We start from the raw sequence: 21,901 nt of genomic DNA, 5'->3' as shown, positions 1-21,901 counted from the left end.
GCAGTTTAACGGAACAGCAAAGGGAACAAGAAAACAATAACAGTAACACTGAAAGTGCAAACATAATTATTGTACCACCGCTCACTGACCAGACCCAGGAAGACCCCAGCCTGCTCCCAAGCGGCAACTTCTTGCCCCCTCCCCCAGCCAGCTCCTGGCTATAGACTGGGCATGGCGTCACATGGTATGGAATACCTGTGTCCCATGCCAGGACCTTGGGAAAATTAATCCTGTCCCCGCCAGAACCAGGACATTATCCACCCCTTATTCTATACCATCTACGTCATGCCCAGATCTTACAGTTTCCAATTAATTGCCACCACTTTTCCCTGTCTTTGATATGTACATATATATTCATACAGATATAATTCCCTTAGTCTATGGGCCATCACTCTAACATGGCCATTGAGTTCATTTAATCCATGACTTTGGTCTCCATCTGTTAGAACAGTCTCTCAGGGTAGGCAAGATGATGTGCGATGCTGGACTGTCACATGCTGTATTTTGGAGCTTGCGGCTGGTATATCTGGTGTGGCTCATGCCCACAGACCATGGGTTGAAGATGTCGATCTCAATGAAGTTGCTGGGCGCCAGCTGCTGAAGTCAGTTCTGATCCCTTCACCTCTGCACTACATTTGGTTTTTCATCAGAGTCCATCTGTCATTAGTTTGGGTGATTCTTACTGTAGTACAAATAATAGCAATTATAGTAATGAGGATGTACAGTGGCAGGGTCATTTAGCAATTAACATCATATAATTTGATTCATTGCCTATTCTCACCCAAAATCAGATCCCCATGAGGTACATCAGACCTCCCCATCCTTGTGCATCATCCACCAAGTGCACCCAGGTCCTTGAGTGAAAGCAATCCCACAGATGGGTTTGCCTTTGCCCGAGGCAGGACTAACCCAGACGGTCTTCCCTAACATATTCTTCGTGTGCACTATGGGGACTTTATCCCCTTCTACAGTACGTGAAAGTTTTGACTGGGCAGGGACAGCTCAATTGGTAGATCTCCTGGTGTTAACTAGCCAGATAGTTTTGCTAAATGTGTATCCCAATGTTTTAATGTCCCACCACCCATTGCTCTCAGTGCAGTTTTTAACAGTTCATTGTATTGTTCTATCTTCCCAGAGGCTGATGCGGGATAGGGGCTGTCATATACCCACTCAATGCCATGTTCTTTGGCCCAGGTGTCTATGAGGCTGTTTTGGAAATGAGTCCCGTTGTCCGAGTTGATTCTTTCTGGGGTGCCATGTCACCACAGGACTTGCTTTTCAAGGCCCAGGATAGTGTTCCGCGTGGTGGCATGACTTCATTCATGAGGAGAAGAGAAGGCTGAGGGGAGACCTTATCAATGCTTCTATCTAAAGGGTGGGTTGAAGGAGGAGGGAGCCAGACTCTTTTCAGTGGTTGCCAGTGACAGGACGAGGGGCAACGGGCACAAGTTGGAACATAGGAGGTTCCACTCGAATATGAGGAAGAATTTCTTCACGGTGAGGGTGACAGAGCCCTGGAACAGGCTGCCCAGGGAGGTTGTGGAGTCCCCTTCTTTGGAGATTTTCAAGACCCGCCTGGATGCAGTCCTGAGTAACATGCTCTAACATGCTCTGGGCAATCCTGCTTCAGCAGGGGAGTTGGACTAGATGATCTCTATGGTCCCTTCCAACTCTAAAAATTCAGTGAAATTCAGTGAAATTCAGGCCATGATAGTCTACTGTTAGCCTCCACTCTCCATTAGATTTTTGCAATGGCCATATGTGACTATTAAAGGGTGATTGAGTCTTGCTGATCACTCCTTGAGTCTCATGGTACGGAATACCTGTGTCCCATGCCACATCCTTGGGAAAACTAATCCTATCCCCGCTGGAACCAGGGCAATAGAATACATTTTCCTGCTGCTCCTGACAGAATAATGCCAAAATGCTCATTGGAAAGGTATGAATTTTTGCCAGTAGGTCCTCATTGGTCTAGTATAGGACACCTCTTGAACACATGACATGAACCATAGCCTTGGCTACAGTAGTTGCTCAGGGATGGCCATATGAAAGTTAGTTGTTTATTTTTAACCTGCAAATGTTTCCAAGTGTTACCACTGCAAAATCTTTATCGGCATCACTGAACGCACACACCCCCAACCTTGTCTCATTTCTAGTGTCACAGTAATTGTTAACTTTGCCTGGCTAGCTCTAGTGTTCCTCGTATGCCATAATTTTCTAAATCTTTCTTTTTTCCCCCAAAATGCAGGATTGAGGTTAGTAGATTGCCACGTACTACTAAGTATTGCACCAGTAATTGTATACTGCATATATCTGCCTATTTCAGATTCCCAGAGGATGATGTCTTCCTGAATGCTCTTAGAGACAGGTTCCTCACCTCCTCCTTTGAGCACTTAAGTGTTCATTTCTTTTAGGGCCTAGGTCCAGCACCATTTTCTGCTAAAAGCAAGTCATCAAATAGTCTTTCTGCCTTGTCTGCCTAATGATCTCATCATAGGATTGATAAAAATCTTCCTGAATGGTGGAAACTAAAGTTTATTTGAAGGCACCCTTAAAGAGTCCTTTGCCCTTCTCATTCCCAGGATTGTTATATAAGCACTACAAACCTCCTCTAGCTGAAATACTATGAGTCATTTTTAGCCTTAATTTAAATTCCACTTTTTTCCCTTCATATGATCAAAGTACCTTTGGACTGGTACATAAATAATACAGACATGCCAAAATATCCACCTCAATTTGCCAGCCCTCAGGAGTCCCACACTTTGGAGGAAACAAAGAAAGTCTGCACAAAAGAAGACTTCCCCTTGGTTGAGGAAGACCAAGTTAGGGAACAGTTAAGTGAACTGGATATCCACAAGTCCATGGGTTCTGATGGGATGAACCCACGAGTGCTGAGGGAGCTGGCAGAAGTCATTGCTGGGCCGCTCTCCATCATCTTTGAAAGGTCCTGGAGAACAGGAGACGTGCCTGAGGACTGGAGGAAAGCCAATGTCACTCCAGTCTTCAAAAAGGGCAAGAAGGAGGACCTGGGAAACTACAGGCCAGTCAGCCTCACCTCCATCCCTGGAAAGATGATGGAACACCTCGTTCTGGGCATCATCTCAAAGCATCTGAAGGAAAAGAAAGCTATCAGAAGTAGTCAACATGGATTCACCAAGGGGAAATCATGTCTGACTAACCTGATAGCCTTCTATGATGGCATGACTGGATGGATAGATGAGGGGAGGGCAGTGGATGTTGTCTACCTTGGCTTCATCAGGCTTTTGACACAGTCTCCCACAGCACCCTCATAGGTAAGCTTAGGAAGTGTGGGTTAGATGAGTGGACAGTGAGGTGGATTGAAAACTGGCTGAAAGACAGAGCTCAGAGGGTCATGATCAGTGGCACAGAATCTAGTTGGAGGTCTGCAACAAGTGGTGTTCCCCAGGGCTCATTACTGGGTCCAGTCCTCTTCAGTATTTTCATCAGTGACCTGGATGAAGGGATGGAATGTACCCTCATCAAGTTTGCCGATGATACAAAACTGGGAGGGGTGGCTGACACACCAGAAGGCTGTGCCACCATACTGCGAGACCTGGACAGGCTGGAGAGTTGGGCAGAGAGGAACCTGATGGAGTTCAACAAGGGCAAGTGTAGGGTGCTGCACCTGGGGAGGAATAATCCCATGCACCAGTACAGGTTGGGGGCTGACCTGCTGGAGAGCACCTCTGAGGAAAAAGACCTGGGAGTCCTGGTGGACAACAGGATGACCATGAGCCAGCAGTGTGCCCTTGTGGCCAAGAAGGCCAATGGCATCCTGGGGTGCATCAGGAAGAGTGTGGCCAGCAGGTTGAGGGAGGTCATCCTTCCCCTCTACTCTGCCCTGGTGAGGCCCCACCTGGAGTACTGTGTCCAGTTCTGGGCTCCCCAGTTCAAGAAGGACAGGCAACTGCTGGAGAGGGTACAGCAGAAGACTACAAAGATGATTAGGGGCCTGGAGCATCTCCACTATGAGGAAAGGCTGAGGGACCTGGGTCTTTTTAGTCTGGAGAAGAGAAGACTGAGGGGGGATCTGATCAATGCCTATAAATACTTAAAGGGTGGGTGTCAAGAGGAAGGGGCCAGTCTTTTTTCAGTTGTGCCCAGTGACAGGACAAGAGGTAACGGGCACAAACTTGAACATAGGAAGTTCCATCTAATCATGAGGAGGAACTTCTTTACTTTGAGGGTGGCAGAGCACTAGAACAGGCTGCCCAGAGAGGTGATGGAGTCTCTGTCTCTGGAGACATTCAAGACGGGCCTGGACATGTTCCTGTGCAACCTGCTCTAGGTGGACCTGCTCTGGCAGGGGGGTTGGACTAGATGATCTCCAGAGGTCCCTTCCAACCCCATATCATTCTGCGATTCATTCTGTGATTCTTTGTGGGGTTTACAGCTTCCTTCAGGGCACATTCACCTGCTCCATCATGGACTTCTCCACAGTCTGCAGTGTAGAGATCTGCTCCACCGTGGTCATCCATGGGCTGCAGGGGGACAACATGCGTCACCATAGGCTTCAGCATGCACTGCAGGGGAATCTCTGCTCCTGCATCTGGAGCACCTCTTCCCCTTCTTTCTTCACTGACCTTGGTGTCTGCACAGTTGTTTCTCTCACATTTTTCTTGCTTCTCTCTCTCCCAGCTGCTGCACAGTGGTTTTTTACCCTTTCTTAAATATGTTTTCACTGAGGTGGTGCCAACTGATTGGCTCAGCTTTGGCCAGCATAAGGTCTGCCTTGGAGCCAGCTGAAACTGGCTCAATCTGACACAGGGTACCTTCTAGCATCTTCTCAGAGAAGCCACCCTTTCAGCCCCCCACCCGCCCCCCAACCTTGACGCATAAACCCAATACAGACAGCAAAGAAGATCTTTGTTACTGTGTACATTCCTTCATGCAAATTTCTTCTTTGCTCCAACTTTCCTCATCACACTAATTCTACAAGGTTTCTATAAAGAGTAGAACTTGCTTTGTTTTCAACAGAATCAATGTTGAACAAATGCTTTGAAGAAAGAAAAAACTTCAATAGTGAAATGAAACCATCAGTCATTTCAGTTATCTAGGAAGATATACCTGATGCACAAAAGTGTGTTTATAGTCCTATATGAGAGAAAAAGTAAATCTGATTTCTGCTTTTTGCTCCTTCCCCAATGTAAATGATTCTAAACAGATCTTCCCTGGAGGAAACTAGAGCCTGAGTTCCTGGAAAGGATGTTGCTAAGTACTGGACTGACATGCTTTTCGTTGCAGTTGTCTAAGCCATAATTAGGGGTTGGGATACCGCACAACAAGTTGTGTTTCTGTTGGAAAAGTAATAAGGAATGTCCTTTTCCACAAAAAGTATGAAAAAAACCACCCCCCAATCTTTATTTCCCCTTTCATATAAGGCAAATTCCTCTGACTTGCATGGAATTACTCCTAAATTAAACTGGAATAAATGCAAGAGAACTGGGACCTCTTGCTACAAATCTCTTCTCCCACTATTGATCAGAAGAGAATGGGAAAACTGACAGACTGTTTTCTCTGGCTGATTCTCCTGATTTCATTTCTACCCTGAAACTGATTAATCTGTAGCATAAAACTCCTGTAAGAAAGAAGAAAATCAGGCCAATCCAAAAGCCTTGTGGAGTTTTGTATTGTAGCATTCACAAGGTGTTTGCAAGTCACTAAAAATCGCAAGTAACAATTCCAGAATTGTTTTACACAATTTGGTGTACAATAAGTCCAGGAAACATACAATGTACCCATTATAATGCTCAGAGCATATACCATCAAAGAAAGCTATCCTTAATGTTAGAAAAGTTCTTTCTGGCCCCAATCTAGAAAAGCATTTAAATATATAAATGAGGCAAGATTGGTACGGAACAGGAATATTTTTTTATTTTAATCAGCTGAGAGGCAGTTCGAAAAAAACCAAGCAAACTTTTTGATACAACCCCTTTTCCCAATTCTAACATACCGCAACAGCATTTGCAACCGATATACTTCTGTACTATACTTTTTGACTAGTGGACTATGTCAGAGACTAATCAGATGCTGCAAGTTATGTTCCAAAACAGGTTCAGTGTGTACAAAAGACATAAGTGGAGAGAGGCAAGTTATCTAAAGAGACAAGATAACAATTCTTTCCTTCTGCTAATAGAAATTCTTTTTGCTATGCAGTTGTTAGACTGCTTCACAGTATGCAATGCCATAAATCTATGGTTCCTAAACTTTGTGAGTCTGTGGATCATTACCAGACCTCAAAATTTCTCCTAAATACAGAGAAACTTAAAGTCACTTAAATGTGATACACTATTTACAATTGTTCCCTATTCACCTAGAGTCCATAAGGTGGCTCTGAACCTCAGTATACACATATAATACTAGAACACAAATCTGTATTTAGGACATTGATGAAGGACAATGGGATCTCCCTGCCATTGCAAGGTGCTTGTCACCAACAGCACCACATGAATATAGAGAGCAAAGAGATTGCTTGGAAGCCAGCAGCACAGATATACATGCCTCAGTATGTAGTACTGTGAGTCTGTGGGCATAGTTCTAGTTCATTCAGGTGACAGTCCCTGCTCTGCAAGCAGGCCATGGAATAAATAGACTTGCTAGAACTGAAAGTCATTTTCAGATATCAAACATGAAAACGTGTGGCAAATTATAAATCGTTCATGTCTGACATGCCTAATCAAATTATTCTTTTACATTCATATAAATTTGGATTATCTTCGCTGAAGTAAGAGAATACTATACATTTATACCAGCGTAAATGAGACAAGAATTTGCTTCCCTGGCTTTGATTCTGATTTCAAGCTGGTTTTAAAGTCCACAGGAGCAAATGAAAGTACTTCAAATGATACAATATTGTAATAGTGCATGTGTAGACATGCTTTTGTTTTGCCTAGTTGCCTAGTTGAGCTCTGAACTGAAAAACAAGGATATTCAGAAAAAACAGGCAGGGAAAAACCATTTTATTCTTTAACTTGGAAGCACTTTTTTCTTTCATGATGATTATAAAAAAAATCACTGCATCTTATTGCTATGACATTCTGCGGCATAGGGACTCACTATAGCAACCAGTGTACTCGCTCAAAAGGCATTGATCAGAAGGGATGGTGCCATAGTAAAAAAACATATCTTTTAAATATTTTTTTTGGCTGTATTCATTGGTGCCTTTTGTGTCAGGTGGCTAGAAATGTCAGGGAGATGTGAGCACCCTTCATGAGACTTCTCACTGTAGATGCATGTTCCCTGGAGGAAAGTATAGGCCGGAGTACAGAACCAGATCTGTCTAGGTGAAACAAGAAAATCTTGCATTTTACATGCAAAAATCATAAAATCATATTTAGGTTGAAAATCATTTCAGTTGGAAAAGACCCTTAATATCATCGAGTCCAACCGTTAACATAACACTACCAAGTCCACCACTAAAACTCCTAGAAGATCCTAAATCCTCGAACCTCCTAGAAGCTATGCTAAGGCACATGGAGGACAGGGAGGTGATTCAAGACAGCCAGCATGGCTTCACCAAGAGCAAGTCCAGCCTGAGCAACTTCGTGGCCTTCTATGATGGAGTGACTATATCAGTGGACAAGGGAAGAGCTACGGATGTCATCTATTTGGACTTATGTAAGGCCTTTGACACTGTCCTCCACAACACCCTTCTCTCTAGATTGGACAGATACGGATTTGATGGCTGGACTTTTCGGTAGATGAGGAATGGGTAGTGGTCAACAGATCAATGTTGGAGTGGTCAATAGCTCTCAGATGGAGATTGGTGACAAGTGGTGTCCCTCAGGGGTTCGTATTGGGACCAGTACTGTTTAATATCTTCATTAATGACATAGTGGGATCGAGTGCACCCTCAGCGTGTTTGCAGATGAATGACACCAAGCTGAGTGGTGTGGCTGACATGCCTGAGGGATGGGATGCCATCCAGACGGACCTGGACAAGCTCGAGAAGTGGTCCCGTGTGAACATCATGAGGTTCAACAAGGCCAAGTGCAGGGTCCTGCACCTGGGTCGGGGCAACCCCCAGTATCAATACAGGTTGGGGGATGAAGGGATTGTGAGCAGCCCTATGGAGACGGACCTGGGCATACTGGTGGATGAAAAGCTGGACATGACCCGGCAATGTGCGTTTGCAGCCCAGAAAGCCAACCATATCCTGGGCTGCATCAATAGAAGCATGGTCAAGGGAGCTGTCCCTCTACTCTGCTCTCGTGAGAATTCACCTGGAGTACTGTGTCCAGCTCTGGGGCCCTCAACAGAAGAAGGACATGGACCTTGTATGGAAGCACCCAGCCAAACCGGTTTCAGAGTACAATAGGTGAGATGCAGGGAGTTGTCATCCAACTCAGCTTCATCTCCGCCTTGCCTCGTCTATGCAGAGATAACTTGGGGGGAGCTGCAAAAACGGCTCAGCCCAGGGTTGTCTCAAGATTGCATCACAATAAGAACCGAAACCGAATGGAGCCTTAACAAACTCCCTTAACAAACAAAATGCCCTGAGTCCCATCCCACCACTATTCCCGTGACTTTGAGTGCTAGACATCACAAAATTGGCAACAGAGACTTAGGAGCCATCACACCACCAGAGGTAAATATCCCAGATAGTGTAATCCGCTCAGGCACAATCCTGCACCCCCACCGAATCAGGAAATATAAACCGTAAGGTTTGGGGAGAAAAATGGGGAATCTTCCAACGATACAGCTGGACTGTAGGAGATTCGTCCCCCCCCTTGTCCAGGACGCTGTACAGGGTAACTTCCCAGGGATTGAGCAACCTTACCTGAGAGAGAGGGTAAGTGATAAAGAAACATACGTATGGTATATGGCATGCTATTAAGATCATGATTGGTGCACTCTTTTAAGATATTAATATCTAGCACGCTTGTGGTTTGTGTTGTTACTTTTCGGGATCACTTGTAGGTTGCAATAGTGTATTCCGCGAATTGCTTTTAAATTGCAATAGTGTAATCGCCATTGTACACATATAACCTGCAATAGTGGCATATTGGACCTGTGAGTGAAGTCCAAATAAATTGTTAATTTGAACCTCTCAGTGAAGTCCTTTTTCCTATTCGTCACAGACCTGTTAGAGCGGGTCCAGAGGAGGGCCAGAAAAATGGTCAGAGGCATGGAACACCTCTCCTATGAAGAAAGGCTGAAAGAGTTGTGGTTGTTTAGTCTAGAGAAGAGAAGGCTCCGGGGAACCTTATTGCAGCCTTTCATTATTTAAAGGGAGCTTATAAGAAAGACAGAGAAAGAATTTTTACCAGGGCCTGTAGTGGCAGAACAAGGGGCAACAGTTTTAAACTGAAAGAGGGTAGGTTTAGACTAGATATAAGGAAGAAATTTTTTTATATGAGGGTGGTGAGGCACTGGAACAGGTTGCCCAGAGAGGTGGTAGATGCCCCATCTCTGGAAACATTCAATGTCAGGTTGGACGGGGCTCTGAGCAATCACATCTAGTTGAAGATGTCCCTGCTCGTTGGACTAGATGATCTTTAAATGTCAACCAAACTTCCAACCCAAACTATTCTGTGATTCTAAACCATGTCCCTAAGCGCCACGACTACACATCTTGGAAATACCTCCAGGGATGGTGACTCAACCACTTCCCTGGGCAGTCTGTTCCAATGCTTGACAACCCTTTTGGTGAAGAAATTTTTCCTAATATCCATTCTAAACCTCCCCTGATGCAACTTGTAACTTGGGAAAAGAGACTGACACCCACCTCTCTACAACCTCCTTTTAGATGGTTGTGGAGAGTGATAAGTTCTCACATCAGACTCATTTTCTCCAGAGTAAACAACGCCAGTTCCCTCAGCCTTGCATGTTGCCAGGATTAAATACATTTAAGAAATGTTATACTTGGTTTCTGTTGTTTATTTGCTTTCCATGTGCTAGGGAAGTGCTCTGAGGTGAGCAAGCAATTGCAGTATGACATTTGGAATCCTCATGTAAGGGAGAATGAACCTGCACATAGGATAATAAATGGTGGCACAAGAGACTTGTGGCCAGTTTCTAGATTTACCACAGGCAAAGTGCCCTTGGAAAGTTAGAATCATAGAATCATAGAATCATAGAATGGTTAGAGTTGGAAGGGACCTTAAAGATCATCGAGTTCCAACCCTCCTGCCATGGGCAGGGACACCTCCCACTAGACCAGGCTGCTCAAAGCCCCATCCAGCCTGGCCTTAAATGTTTACAGGGATGGGACATCCACAACTTCTCTGGGCAACCTGTTCCAGTGCTTCACCACCCTCACAGTAAAGAATTTCTTCCTAAGATCTAATCTAAATCTCCCCTCTTTCAATTTAAAACCATTACCCCTCGTCCTATCGCTACGCTCCCTGACAAAGAGTCCCTCCCCATCTCTCCTGTAGTTCATCAACTCTGTAATGTTCCTGATCTGTAAAATTAAGCCATAGACTACAGGTGTTTTTACCAAGTGTAGTAATGCAAAAATTGTTAGATAGCAGAAATGGAAGAGTAGGATCATTTCAGTCATGGGATTATACACTCATGAGCTTTCTCCTGCTTGATTCTGTACCCAAAAGTAATGAGAAACTATACGCTACATGCCTAGTTTCGGTCAGAGAGCTCTTATTCATAGATTGAACCAAATACAGCTCAATCAACTTGGTCATTTTCCTGAAGTGAATAGCTCTGGTTCAGAAAAACCAGGAAGACTGTAGATAAATTTGCACCAATGCTGTTTTCCCCTTCTAAAGAAACACTAATCCACTACTGTAGCATCTGCTCTCAAATAATAGCAGAGGGACAAACACATTGGTGCCCATACCAAATGACTGCTGTTGCCATCACATAATTCCAGCTGTTTTCCATGGCTGTTTTATTATCTGTGACTCCAAGTATCCTTAATTTTGTCTAGAAAGCTCTCATTTGCCTGCAATTAATTCTATTTTGACATATTACCCTAATTGCTACACATGAAAAAGCTCCATTTTTTTCCCCTGTTTATCTTGAATCATTGCTGTGTTATATGTACTTCCCCCAAAAGCCACTGAAAAAAAAGACCTTATCTATTGTCAGTTCCCTCCTCCCACAGTTTTTTGAACAGTCATGCCTGGGCATTTTGAAAACAGAATTTTTCCTTGCAGTTACAAACTATTATTGTGACCAGCTGAAGTCAACTGAGATATTCTCTCTATTATACATTTATCTCCGTATAACTGATTGCTTTTTCTGACTTGACCTGAAATAATCCAGGAAAACTTGCAGAACTCCTTGAGAACAGAATATCAGCTCTATCTTTTTTCTACCTTTACTACTGTAATAACATCACAGCAGAGCCCAGAATGACATACCCTTTTTATTCTTGAACACTTTTGCTTTGATTTCTAACAGCGCGCGGTGCTTGCATTTTTCCTTTCTCATATCACTAGGTGGCAGAACATAATCAGTGAAAGATCTTCAAAAGAAAGAAAAACATGTAGAGATACAAGTATCTAACCTTTTTTACTGGGATATATATGGTTTATTTGTTGCTGGTTGCTCAAAATTGGAAAATAGATATCCTTAGTAACCACCCTCTGGTTTAAGGTGATATAAAAATATGATACACTTTGGCCAAGATGCTTTGTTTTTAGGGGTAACTGTGGGCACTTTAAATAGGTCTGCTTTTCAGAGTATTATACAGCTGTCTCTGAAAATCATCTTTTCCTAAAATGTTGCCCATCAGTCCCCCCAAATTACCCTCCCACTACAGTTACCGCTGTACATCGTGGTGAAGGGTGTTAATGCCTGTCTATAGTAACATTAGTGAAAGTAGCACAATGAATTATGGAATAAAGAAAGACATGGATACTGCAAAAACTTGCAACAAGTGGTGGTGGGGCCCTGTACGTCCTACTGACGTGCGGAAAGCAGACTCCACAACCTGTGAGGTTGCAAAGTAGGTTTGTTTATTCAGCGCCGGGCAGCACGGGGGGTCGCCCCACCAAAATCGTGCGCCCCCACCGCGGCAGTTAGCTTAAGATTTATACAATCACACTTTACATATTCAAGGGGCGCCTATACATATCCATGACTTTTCCCCGAAAAGGCGGTCTTTATTACAATGAGTTACGAGAAATCATTTCCATGGTCTCCGCCTTTAACTCCTCCCAGCCGCACATGCGCAGTGTCTCCTGGTGGTCGTGGGCTGGGGTCTTGGGGATGAAGGTCATATGTCTTCCTCGCTGTGTACCTCTCGCTTTTAATGTTAATATGTATTGCTCCAGGCCACGGGGTTGGGAAACCAGATGATCCCTCTGTCAGGAAAACTGAGAATACCAATTGTTCCCTTATCTCCCAGCGAGGCCCATGTGACCACTTTAAGGTTTCAACACATCCTTTCTTTGCCTAAACACCTTGGCAATGGCTTTAGGCTATAGATACACAGTTTAAGCCAAGCAATGGCCCTGCTATTAACCCTTGAGTGTTATTTCCCCTTATCAATCCCCCCTTTTCTAAGAGATTAGTAAATTCTTTTACTTATTCCTACAGCATGTTTTCTTTCTCTAAGCATTTCTTAAAATATTTTTCTGACTCGACTTTTTGTCAAAGCTGATGCTTCTTCCAAAGTTCATAATCACTTGTGGTTCCTTTTGCACAGCACATAAAGCATCTAAGTAAAGTGCAAATTGCAGTCCCTAAGACTATCATTGTAATTAATAATACAAACAACTGCTTCAACCAAGCAAAGTCAGGCAGCCACGAGGTTAATTTTTCCAAAGATCAGAAAAACTAAGTAAAGTATCACCTTGAGATACTTGGTGTAGTACCCTTGACTGTTGCCAAATTTGAGCAATGTCCGTTCTGGCCAACCTGAAAAGGTGTGAGAAATGAGCTGAATTTTGCTTCAGCTACTTGGTATATTTCTATTTGTGTGCTCGGTTATAGCATCTAACTAATCCTTACAAGTACCCTGGAATGGCCCAGAGACTCTGGTTTACAAGAAGCCATTTAGGTAAAGAGAACCGAATTGATGGTAGACTGATAAGCGAACAAAGGACGGTGGAAGGTGATAAGTGGATAAAGGCCACCTGGGGGGTGACTGAAGAAAAGAAGGATATGGACACTAGATCAAGAAGATGACCACCAGGATGTTTGTAACTACTAACATTAGACAGTAGATATTAGCAGAGACTGTGAAACAATGTATTGTTAATTAAGGGTTTGTGTCTTTAGGCGGTCGGGAAGAATGTGAGCTCCAACTTCTCAGCCAATGAGAAGAGAGACAGGTATTCAGGCGGCCGGGAAAGAAAGGTATAAAATATCTAAAAAACTAAAGATGTGTGTGCCTCTACTTTGAGATGCACCCGATTCAGCGCTGCTTCGTACAATAAACCTTTGCTCCAGTGACTTCGTCCTCTTTAAAATTTTAAGTGTGAGCCGGTGTTTCTCACAAAGGTATCAGTTAATACTAATAAATATCGATACCCCCCTTTTCTTGGGAGTTCTGCTGCCATTGTTGCCCAGGCCCCTTGCCCTTCCCAATTTGGCCCATTTCTGGTCCAGGGGTATTTTTGGGATTAGTCTGGAGGCAAAGATCGCACTGCTGAGTCACTTGTCTCACAGTGGTGTATAAATTTCTAGCTACAATTTCTCTAATTAGTTGTTTATATAGTGCCTCTGCCCCCCAATGCCTCTTTCTATGTTCTTCCCTTATCAGAGACCATACTAGATAAGAGGGAAGGATTAGTTTCCCTTGTGGGGTGAGAGCCCATCCCTCCTCGTTATATGATCCTTCTAGATCTGTGATAAGCTTCTGATCTTCCTTGGTATATTCTGACGTGCGGAAAGCAGACTCCACAACCTGTGGGGTTGTAAAGTAGGTATGTTTATTCAGCACCGGGCAGCACGGGGGGTCACCCCACCAAAATCATGCGCCCCCACCGCGGCAGTTAGCTTAGGATTTATACAATCAGATCTTACATATTCAAGGGGCGCCTATACATATCCATAACCTTTCCCCGAAAAGGCGGTCTTTATTACAATGAGTTATGAGAAATCATTTCCATAGTCTTCACCTTTAATTCCCCCCAGCTGCACGTGCGCAGTGTTTCCCGGTGGTCGGTGGTCGTGGGCCGGGGTCTCGGGGATGAAGGCCAGGTCTTCCTCGCTGTGTACCTCTCGCTTTTAATGTTAATGTGTTGCTCCAGGCCACGGGGTTGGGAAACCAGATGATCACTCTGTATACCAATTGTTCCCTTATCTCCCAGCGAGGCCCATGTGACCACTTTATGGTTTCAACACATCCTTTCTTTGCCTAAACACCTTGGCAATGGCTTTAGGCTATAGATACACAGTTTAAGCCAGGCAATGGCCCTGCCATTAGTGTTATTTCCCCTTATCAATCCCCCCTTTTCTAAGAGATTAGTAAATTCTTTTACTTATTCCTACAGCATGTTTTCTTTCTCTAAGCATTTCTTAAAATATTTTCCTAACTTGACTTTTTGTCAAAGCTGATGCTTCTTCCAAAGTTTGTGATCACTTGTGGTTCTTTTTGCACAGCACATAAAGCATCTAAGTAAAGCGCAAATTGCAATCCTTAAGACTATCATTGTAATTAATAATACAAACAACTGTTTCAACCAAGCAAATTCAGGCAGCCACGAGGTTAATTTTTCCAAAGATCAGAAAAAACCAAGTAAAGCATCATCTTGAGATACTTGGTGTAGTACCCTTGACTTTGGCAAATTCGAGCAATGTCCGTTCTGGCCAACCTGAAAAGGTATCAGTTAATACTAATAAATATCAATACCCCCCTTTTCTTGGGAGTTCTGCTGCCATTGTTGCCCAGGCCCCTTGCCCTTCCCAATTTGGCCCATTTCTGGTCCAGGGGTATTTTTGGGATTAGTCTGGAGGCAAAGATCGCACTGCTGAGTCACTTGTCTCACAGTGGTGTATAAATTTCTAGCTACAATTTCTCTAATTAGTTGTTTATATAGTGCCTCTGCCCCCCAATGCCTCTTTCTATGTTCTTCCCTTATCAGAGACCATACTAGATAAGAGGGAAGGATTAGTTTCCCTTGTGGGGTGAGAGCCCATCCCTCCTCGTTATATGATCCTTCTAGATCTGTGATAAGCTTCTGATCTTCCTTGGTATATTCTGGCTTACCTTCTAGGGAAATTTGCCTGTCAGGGATCAAAGCCCCTTCTGTTTTTACCTTTGCTTTGGCTACCTGTTTTGCCTCTCTGTCCGCCAGCTCATTTCCTCTTTCCAACTCCGAGTTTGCTTTCTGGTGTGCCTTAATGTGCATGATCGCCACTTTCTCAGGGAGTTCGACTACCTCCAGCAGTTTCAGGATCTCCTCTGCATGCTTGATGTTTTTGCCCTGTGAGTTCAATAATCCTCTCTCCTTCCCGATTGCTCCGTGAGCATGTACGACTCCAAAGGCGTATTTCGAGTCTGTCAATTATTTCTGCCTTCTGTGCCAAGGTATTCATGGGCAAAGGCCCTGACTCTGTTACTTCCTGACTGGTGGTAATGGCATATCCGGCATGCCTTTTACCGCTTAGGACATAGCTGCTTCCATCCGTGAACCAGTTTTCCATGTTTTCCATAGGACTGTCTCTCAGGTCCGAATGGCTCAAATATGTTGCTGCAATGGCCTCCAGACAGTCGTGATGCACTGGTTCTCCTGTGTTTCCACTGAGGAAAGAGGCTGGATTGACAATGTTAGTGACTACAATCTCCACATCATCTTGTTCTGCCATTATAGCCTGACATCTCAAGGATCTTTGTGGGGAGAGCCAGTGTCTGCCTTTCACTTCTAATACTGTATGGGACACCAACACAGTCATTTTCTGGCCCAGGGTGAATTTTTGGGCTGCCTGGATGTTTAGTACTACAGCTGCGACCGCTTGCAAGCATGCAGGCCAACCCTTTGCAGTTGCGTCCAAAAGTAGGCAACTGCTCGTTGATACGGGCCCAGATCTTGTGCTAGTATTCCCAGGGCAATTCCCTGCTTCTCCTGAGAAAAAAGAAAAAACAGTTTACTCACATCTGGGAGTCCTAAGGCTGGGGGCGACATCAGGGCCTTTTTGCAACTCAAAGGCCTGTCCCTTCAAGGTGTTACAGGGTTTTAGTCGGCACCACCCAGTCATCCCCAGGAAAGTTCGTAACTCTTTCACTCTCTCTTTTCAGGCCTGTCCCAAAGTCCTCTGTGCAGCACTGATTTCATAGCCGAGATAAATCACCTTACGCTGCATTACTTGGGCCTTCTTCTTGGATACCCGGTATCCCTGGAGCCCCAAAAAGTTTAGCAGACTCACCGTCCAGGCCATACAAGCATCCTTTGTCTTGGTGGCAATCAGGATATCGTCCACAAATTGTAACAGTTTCACCTCCTCAGGCGGGGCTTCCCAGGACTCAAGATCTTTTGCGAGTTGGTTACCAAATATAGTAGGGATGTTTTTGAACCTTTGTGGTAACACCGTCTGAGTTTTACGTCCGCTTCTGGGATTTTCCCATTCAAATGCAAATATTTTCTGCCTGGCGGCTGTCGCCATTCCTTGAGTCTGACCTCGACAGGTGGAGCATTTTTGCTTTCCTGGGCACATCGGTGGCCCATACCCCGGGGTATACCTGGTTCGTGATTTCTTCGCTGATTTTTCCTTCTGTGGGAACACTAGCTAGGGATAAACTCATTATTTGGATATACTGCTGGTCATTTACCTCCAGAGTAATCACTCCCTTTTTAAATTTAATTATTGCACCCAATTGTTCCAACAAATCTCTCCCCAAAAGTGCTTTCGGGGAGTTGGGCATGTACAGGAATCTGTGGACACCCCATTGTTTTCCCAATTTATATCTCAGAGGTTCACAAAAATATGCCTTTTCACTTTGGCCAGTTGCCCCTTTTGCCATGATATAGTCATTTCCCAGGGGCATCAGAGCTTGGTTTAAAACCGAATACGTTGTCCCTGTATCAACCAGAAATTCCACCTCCTTTTGCTCCTTCCCTAGCTTCATTATAACCAGTGGATCCGCTAGGGTGGATTTCCCAGATCCCCGTCAGTCTTTCTTCTGTGGGACGCAGCTTTTGGAGCTTGTGCCTAATATCTCCTGTAGACTGACCTAAGAATAAAGAAACTAGTTGTTGTATTCCTACCTCTGACCCAGGATCCAGCGGTGTGTTACGGTGCATTACGTCCCTTAGTCGATCCAAGAATTCGGATGGTGACTCGGAAGGACCTTGTCTAATTGCATATAATGCTGACCAATTTATGGTTTTGGGAATGGCCCTCTCCATTCCTTTTGAAATCCACCCCTGGTATGCCTGCAATTTTCTATATCCACAGACCTGTTTGCATCCCATTTGAAGGGGGAGGTATTCTTTAACATCTCCTCCTGTAGTTTTATAATGATCCTCAGCCAAATCCCCTGCAGTTTTTAAAATTAATTGTAATAACTGTAAAATGTTTGGTTACACTTACCGGATCATTCCTGTAATCCTTGGCAACCCTTTTCCATGCCTCTAAATCGGTGGTGGAAAAAGGTACCTCGATTAGCATCGTCCCGCCATCTGGCCCTACCGCCTCTCGGAGAGGTGCCTGTAAGACTGTTGGAGTAGACTTTTTCTAGTACGGGAGGATACAGGGCTGTCCGGGGGAGTGGAGGTTCCGTCCGAGTCCACATCCTGTTCCTGTGATCGAGGGGGAGGCTTAAGCAAATCAGTTAGATCTTGTTCTGATGCCCGGTGGATTTTATTTACTCTAGTGCACCTTTGTCCAATACTGCATGCCGAGCAACACTGCCTCAGTTTACCTTTAAGTTCTTTGTTATTTTCCCGCTTGTGGCGGCACCATTCCACAGTCCCTTTGCCACTCCGGGTGATTTCGGAGGGTGAAAAACGTGTCTGCATATGACACTTCATCCCATTTTCCTGCCCTCCTTAAAAACAACATTAATTGCAGGATGGTGTTATAATCAATTGACCCATAAAGTGGCCACTTAGCTCCATCTTCCAGCTTATAAATCGGCCACCATTGATTGCAATATTTAATGAGAGTCTTCTTATTCTCTGTACCCCCAGTTCCAACAATGTTCCTCCAGTGTGTCAATATACAACCAAGGGGGCTTTTCCTTAAAATACCTTTATTCTGAGTGTTACCCATCTCTCCAGATTGTTTCTTGTTAGCTATTGTGCTTTGTTTTAATTTCCATGCGAACCTTTCCTCACAGGTCCTTACAGTCTTCTCCCAATTTTCTTCCCAAACATCCCAGTCTTCTGGGATTAAAGTTTTCTTCCCACATATAAACTTTACTATTTCGGACTCTTGATGGGCCCTTTCCCAATCATAAAACCGTGGGATTAGGGGAGAGAATTTGGGACACTCAGCTCTCCGCCTCCTAGATAAACAATACCAATTTTTCTCACAAGATTTACATTTCAACAGGACCCAAGCCGAATGCCAATTTTCAGGTAATTTGTTAGTAAGCCCACACACAAAACAAGGCATCACCCCCACGTGTTCGTCAATTTGGGGGTTTAGAAAGGTATCTGGGACAGGTTGTTCCCAGTCTAGGGCCACTGTCTGTCCGGCAGGTGTTAAATACACTCCTCCTAAATAAATTCGTCCCTCTCCCCTCCTTACCCAGTCCCCTCCTTCGTTTAAATATTCCCAAGGTTCGAGCCCAAACCACCGAAGGAGTGACTCTCCCTGTCCGGCCACTTTGATGATCAGCCAGACCCCCGATACTTAGAAGATTGACTAAACACCACAGCAGCCCAACTTACATATATCAAGACATTTACAAATTTTTACAGACGTTTCAGGCGCTTTGTCCGTCTCTGGCTGTGTTCCTCGCGGAGTCACGGAACCGCAAATCGGGACTCCCACTCGCTTCACAGCGGCGCTGTGTCTCAAACACACGCATCCACACACAAATGCTCTTAACATAAAATGCCCGGGCATTTACAAATAAAACATACAATCATTCCTCCAGTTGGTATCCCTCCAGCAGCTGCAAATATTATTCAAGTACTTGTATCACAACTTTGAGAAGCCCGCTTACCCTTCTCCTGCTTCTTATACAGTCATTAGCAGGTCCTTCCTGGCTCCCGATACTGGGATGCAGCGGTGACCTCGGATTTGCTCGATCTACCCCCAAGATCGCTAGCGGCCGCTCTATCGGTCAGCAAATCCCCTACTTCCATACAGGGTACCCTCCTTCCATACGGGGACTATGCCACACGCCAGACGTCTCTGCGCGATTTACCAGCGGCCCCGGCCAAGCGTGGGCGTCCCCTACGACTTACTGGCCCCTCTGTAAAACATACCGTTTATCCGCGGCTTGAGGAGGTTGTTGTCTACTCCCGTGGTGAGCGGCTGGGAGTGGAGGCTCCTCCGAGGAAAGTGCTCGGGGCGCGCCTAGGGGCGTCCACTCCGCAGTCGATCCCGCAGCCGAGCAGAGTGCCTCCTGCCTGGCTCGCCAAACTGACGTGCGGAAAGCAGACTCCACAACCTGTGAGGTTGCAAAGTAGGTTTGTTTATTCGGCGCCGGGCAGCACGGGGGGTCGCCCCACCAAAATCGTGCGCACCCACCGCGGCAGTTAGCTTAGGATTTATACAATCAAATCTTACATATTCAAGGGGCGCCTATACATATCCATAACCTTTCCCCGAAAAGGCGGTCTTTATTACAATGAGTTCCGAGAAATCATTTCCATAGTCTCCGCCTTTAACTCCCCCCAGCTGCACGTGCGCATTGTTTCCCGGTGGTCGTGGGCCGGGTTCTCGGGGATGAAGGCCATGTCTTCCTCGCTGTGTACCTCTCGCTCTTAATGTTAATGTGTTGCTCCAGGCCACGGGGTTGGGAAACCAGATGAGCTACAGGCTTGGGGAAGTGTGGCTGGAAAGCTGCCTGGCAGAAAAGGACCTGGGGCTGTCGGTGAACAGTCATCTGAATATGAGCCAGCAGTGTGCCCAGGTGGCCAAGAAACAGTGTGGCCAGCAGGACTAGGGAAGTGATTGTCCCCCTGTACTCGGCACTCGTGAGACCACACCTCGAATACTGTGTTCAGTTTTGGGCTCCTCCCTACAAGAAAGGCAGTGAGGTGCTGAAGCGCGTCCAAAGAAGGGCAATGAAGCTGGTGAAGGGTCTGGAATACAAGTCTTATGAGGAGCAGCTGAGGAAACGAGGGTTGTTTAGCCTGGAGAAAAGGAGGCTGAGGGAAAACCTTATTGCTCTCCACGACAATCTGGAAGGAGGTTGTAGTGAGGTGGGTGTTAGTCTATTCTCAAAGAACAAGCGATAGAACCTGAAGAAATGGCTTCAAGTTGCACCAGGGGAGGTTTAGATTGTATATTAGGAAAAAATTCTTCACTGAAAGTGTTGTCAAACATTGGAACAGGCTGCCCAGGGAAGTGGTTGAGTCACCATCCCTGGAGGTATCTAAAAGACTTGTAGATGTGGCGCGTAGAGACATGGTTTAGTAGTGGACTTGGCAGTGTTATGGTAACAGTTGGATTAAATTATCTTAAAGGTCCCTTCCAACCTAAACGATTCTATGATTACTTTTGCTATATATTCTTCAGTGCTCTGTTCAACCCCAGGACTAAGGACTGTCCCATTAGGTCTAGATGTCTCCACTAGGTTTATGGTGGCTCTGTGCTAGATCTCCACCATAAATCAATGTAGATGATTGCGGCGATGATTAATCAGAATGCAATTGTGTGCAATAAGCAGACGCAGAAGCAGACGAGAGCTCAGCGTCTCATTGGTAATATCCCAGATAGATTATATGCAGAAATATTCTCATAAGAAAGACGACTAAAACAGTAAGGCTTAGTCAAATTTACCTGAAATGTGTGATTGATTTGTGAAACGGTAAAATGTGCTGATGCTACAAATACATAAGGGTGAGAAGTACAAATCATAACAGACTTATTGTGAATGTGAGTTAAATCTAAACTATAAACACAACCCTTTTTGCTATATACACCATGAGCCACATGCCTTGTGAAAAGGGGTGCAGCCGTGTGCTAGATTTTGGTAAAGAAAGGACTGACAGTGTTATTAAATTCATTACTATCAAACCAATCCTTTCCTTTTTCTAAAAAACCTGCTTGTGGAAGCCATGTTCCCCCTATCCATTTGCTGTCGTTATTAGATATCGGAACTTCAGGATCCCACCACGTTATGGGTTTAAACAAAGGAGGATCTGCAACATGTGCCCAATAAAGATGTTGAGCACTCGCAGTGCAGCTTATCAAGTGCAACAACAAAACAATTGTTGAAACTGTTGCTGCTAATGATAGCTAGGTAGGCCAAAAAGGTGTTAACTGGGGTTGGGGGTGCACCCACAGTTGCCATCATGGTACTTGCGTGTTGTTGTAGTTGTTTTAATTTTCCCCATGTGATTGGGTCGTCTCTACAGAGTCTCTTCTGTTTCCGAGTTCTCTTGTCCTTGTTCAGATCCATCGTCTCCATCTGTGGTATAGGGTTCTCTGTGACGGTTGTCCAGCTCATGATAGGGCTTGACGTGCCGAGCAGGAAGCCAGCGTGGCCCTGTTGGAAGAAGAACACACGCAAACCCTCTCCCCCACGTTATCACTTCCACTGGTCCATTCCAGGTGATAGCAGACAAAGGGTCTCTATATAGAACTTTTGGGCATTTTATGAAACCTTCTGGTATTGCAAAATGCCTTTCCGTGGCACTTGTCAGTCGCCCCAGAGATGACGACATATTCAGAAAATTAAGTGTGAAAACAGCATTATCCAATTGTTCCTGGGGTGACATATTCCCCCCTTTTTTGTTTTTGAAGCACGTTTTAACACAGCATGACTACGTTCAACAATGGCCTGTCCTGTGGGATTATGTGGAATGCCAAAATTGTGATCTATACCCCATTGTTGTAAAAAGGAACG

This window comes from Numenius arquata, chromosome W (genome assembly GCF_964106895.1).
Source record: "Numenius arquata chromosome W, bNumArq3.hap1.1, whole genome shotgun sequence".
NCBI lineage: Eukaryota > Metazoa > Chordata > Aves > Charadriiformes > Scolopacidae > Numenius > Numenius arquata.
Note: the sequence above shows the minus strand (reverse complement) of the source record.